This window comes from Ipomoea triloba, chromosome 9 (assembly GCF_003576645.1).
Source record: "Ipomoea triloba cultivar NCNSP0323 chromosome 9, ASM357664v1".
In the NCBI taxonomy this organism is placed as follows: Eukaryota; Viridiplantae; Streptophyta; class Magnoliopsida; order Solanales; family Convolvulaceae; genus Ipomoea; species Ipomoea triloba.
In genome coordinates, this window is record NC_044924.1 from 19,560,854 (window position 1) to 19,565,392 (window position 4,539).

Below are 4,539 nucleotides of genomic sequence, written 5' to 3' on the forward strand. Positions count from 1 at the left end.
ATTGGTCATCGAATCATAATTTCCGGAAGAAACCTCACTTCCAGCAATTTCATATGACCAAACAGGCAATGAAGGGCAGGGTGCGTAAGTCCGAGGTTAGGCCTCAACCAAAACTGATATATGCACCTAAGAGGCCCAGAGTCTTTGCTAGCATTCCTCATGATTATCAAACGTATAATGGCTACATTGCGCCTAGGCCTGGAATAATGGGCACAAGGTATAAATGGATGCCTAAACTCACTAACCCACCAGGACCCAAAGTTTGGGTACCTAAACTTGCTTAATTTCCTTGCAGGACACCAGGGACGTGTGGTTCATTGACAGTGGATGTTCGAGACATATGATGGAAAATCTAACACTGCTAGAGAACATCCAACCTATCGAAGGTCCCTTGGTGACATTTGGCGACAACGAGAAGAATGGACGCACAAAAGCTGTTGGTGAAATCCAAAAGAATGAGCTGGTTATTAAGGGAGTATCCTACGTTGAAGGGCTCAAATTCAATCTCCTTAGTACAAGCCAGTTCTGTGACAAGGGCTACAAGGTTATCTTCACCAAAAGCAAATGCCAGATTATGAGCGAGGAATCTCTCGAAGTCGTCTTGGAAGCAGCAAGGAAAGGAAACATGTACATAGTGGATTGGAAGTCTGCAAAACCATCCCTATGTATGCTAGCAAGGAGCAAGGAAGATTTATGCTGGGATTGGCATAGTAAGCTTAGTCATCTGAACTTCAAGACTATCAACAAGCTTACTAAGAGGAACCTAGTGGAAGGACTGCCCAAAGTGACGTTTCGAAAGGATAAAATTTGTGAGGCATGTCAACGTTGCAAACAGATCAAATCTTCTTTCAAGAGCAAAGCCGAGACATCATCCACTAGACCATTAAGTCTTCTTCACATGGACTTATTTGGCCCAGTAGATCCACCCAGCATGAAGGGAAAGAAGTATACTCTCGTGGTAGTAGATGACTACACAAGATTCACATGGACCGTGTTCTTAACCAAGAAAAGCGAGACAAAAGTTGCTCTACCAAACCTTCTGAAGCAGGTTCAAGTTGAAAAGGATGTCTCGATACTAAAGATCCGGTCAGATCAAGGTGGAGAGTTCGTTAATCAAGTAATCGAGAGCTACTGCAACGAGAACGGGATTCATCATCAACTGTCANATCAGGAAAAATACACCAAGGATCTGCTCAGAAAATATAACATAGAAGGGAAATCCTCAGTCAGAGTACCCATGGGAACCTCTCTACGTATCGATGTCGATAGTGAAGGTCGAGAGGTCGATCAAACTACATATCGAGGTATCATCGGATCTCTTCTCTATTTAACTGCCAGTAGACCAGATATATCCTTTGCAGTAGGTGTATGTGCTAGATTTCAGGCAAGTCCTAAGGAAAGTCACTTAAATGCATCTAAAAAGATTCTTAGATATCTCAAAGGTACGCAAAGTGTTGGACTTTGGTATTCGAGAGGTGGATCTTTCGAACTAATGGGTTATTCAGATGCGGACTTTTCCGGTTGTAAAATAGATCGAAAGAGCACATCAGGGACATGTCAGTTTCTAGGTGGAAGACTTGTCTCATGGTTTAGCAAGAAACAGCATTCGATAGCTACAAGCACCGCTGAGGCAGAATATGTAGCAGCTGGAAGTTGCTGTGCTCAGGTTTTATGGATGAAGCAACAACTACTGGATTATGGTGTTGAATGTAAAGAGGTTAAGATCATGTGTGACAACACAAGTGCCATAGCTATCACTCAGAATCTAGTGTTACATTCAAGAACAAAACACATTGATATCAAGTATCACTTCATCCGAGACCATGTTGAGAAAAAGGACATAACTTTGGAATACGTTGCAACGGAGGAGCAACTAGCAGATATTTTCACAAAAGCATTGTGTGAAAATAGATTTTCTCAACTAAGGTTAGAATTGGGAATGATAGAATTGGGATGAATGGTCAAATCTTATCTTCTTGTATTTAGTGCCATGAACTGTTTCGCATGTGAGGAGCGGTTTCATCAACTTTATGGCAGCTTTGGAGTTACACAAGCATTGAATGGTCATTCATATCGCATCCCGTGACTCAACAGTGGTAACCTTTTTGGGCTATAAATAGAAGGGTTTTCTCATCAGTTTATGTCATCAACTTCTTCATGGAAAAGAAGAAAGGAAAAGACGATGTACCATTCTGGTATAGAGGGAGAAAATCAGCAACGAAGTCTAAAGACTTTCAAGGAGAAAACTATCCAGAATCAACGAAGGATAAACAGATTGCGGAGCTTCCTGATAATCCAAGCCAGCATCCTATTCCCATCCAAGGTGAATGGATCCCCAAATACGAGGAGATCCACAACGATGGGATACTGGAGTCAGGAGAAGAGTCCCGTATAAGTGGGACTCCCACCGCTGCACATTCTGGAAAAGGACCTCCCTCAACCAAATGGAGAACCAAGGGAAAGGGAGATGAAGCCTGTGAGGAAGGCAGCAGCGGAGAGAAGAACAAGAAAGGGAGTAGCCACCCCTAGTTCTGTTATTAGAGAAATAGGACTTTAGATGGCTAGTTCCTGCTCTAACGATAGATTCCTATTAGGCTAACCAAGGCCAAACAAAAGTTTCTATGGAATCTATTAAGATATTGATTCATTTGTAATGTTTTCGAAAATCACTAAATGAACTTAAGGAAATGTTCCAAGTGATATCTTCTTTTGATGAATCAATCTTGTCTCCATATCGCAATCTGTGTTCGAAAGGTAGTTCGAGAGATACATGTTCAGTTTGCCTGTCTGCGTTATGTCTCGAAAAAGGGCAGTTCGAGAGATCACTTCAAAAATATCAAACTGACTATCTACGTATCTCTAAATGGAGGAATAAGGAGGGTTAGGGATCGATCACTCAGGGGGAAGATCCTTAACCACAGGAGTGCCTAGATGGAGGAATAAGGAGGTTTAGGGATCAATCACTCAAAGGGAAGATTCTTAAACTAGCAAAGTCGAGAGTTTACCTTCGAGAGGTAAAAGAAATGAGCTCAACGGATATATGTGGAATGGTTAATGTTGGGCATTAATGTTAGCCACGTGATCTTCGGTTATTGACGGTTTTTCCGCTCTTAAAGGCATTATCTTGATAAGTGGGAACATGCCTATATAAATATCATCTCTTTATATCCCACTATCCAAAAACCGCATTATACTTTACCAAAATACCCTTACCATATCTTACATACATAACCGTTATAAAGGGTATTTCTGACCTTTAAATTCTTTTAAATGAACCGGGATCCGGTATCGGGTCAAGCTCTCAACCCTACCCATATATCCAACCCGAATCCACATGATATAAAAGCCAAATTCTTTTTCCTTACCCGGATTCAAGCTCAAACCGAATACCCAAAACCCCCAAATCCTAAACACTGTACACATTCCCTCCAAAACCTCAAATCTGTCATCTATGGCGTCCGAATCCTCCACTTCAACCTCATCTTCCGACGCATATCAGAGGGAGTTGCTACACATTCGCTCTCAGATCAAACAAGTCAAGGCGGGGAGTATCCTTGACAAAAACGGCTTCATCACCCACTCTTCCAATCCAAAAATGGCGGAAAAAGTCCTGAAGAAGTTTGAGAAAGCAGGACTGATGAAATACATGACGCACGACTACCGGACCATTCACGCCCTCGACTTCACAGAATGGTTCGCAAATGCCAAGGTCACGAAGGGTAAAATCGAAATCCGCTTTAATGATTTTCCCATCACAACCTCTGTAGGTGACCTCAGAGCGGCATTTGATTTCGCGTCATCGGAGGAAGCAGTCAAGCACCTATCGGATTACGACTTGGACAAGCAAGCCTTCTGGGAGAAAATCCGACTAGCGACTGCACCACCCAGAGCATCCTCTGCCCTCCGCAAGTTCCACCTAAAGAAGAGGTTTGCTCTCGCTGCCGACCTAATCATGAAGTCCGTGCTCGGCAAGGTGTCTGGAACCGACGAGGTTAATCTGGACCTCCTCAAAATCCTCCATGCCATTTGGAATGACAACAAACTGGACTGGGCACACATTATCTTCAACTTCCTCCAACAGCAAGTGATGAGCTCAGTCTCCAACACCAACCTGTCGATCAGTAAAAAGGTTGGTTTCGGCTTTGTTGTTCAATTTCTCTTAAGCCTGAAGGGCTTTGAACTGAGGGAAGGGCGAGAGATTCATCGGAATACCTATATGGGTAGGACGAAATCTCAAGTCCCCAAGGCTAAAGGTGTTAAGGCTGCACCTTCTCCCTCACAGCCAAAAGGAAGGGGCAAAAGGAAAGCCCCAGCCAAGGAAAAGGACTCTGATGATGAGCCTTTGGACACTCTGGTCAAGAGAGTTGCGTTGAGGGCCAAGAGGGCCAAAACTGCTGCTGTCACCCAGATTCGAGAAGTGGCACCGTCAGTTATACAAGTACCCTTCGAGGACAGGGCACAAGCCCAGGGGGAACCTCAGGCTACACTGGCCACTGAGGTTGAGAGAGTGCCCCCTACCAGGTCCCTGTCAAGAGATTT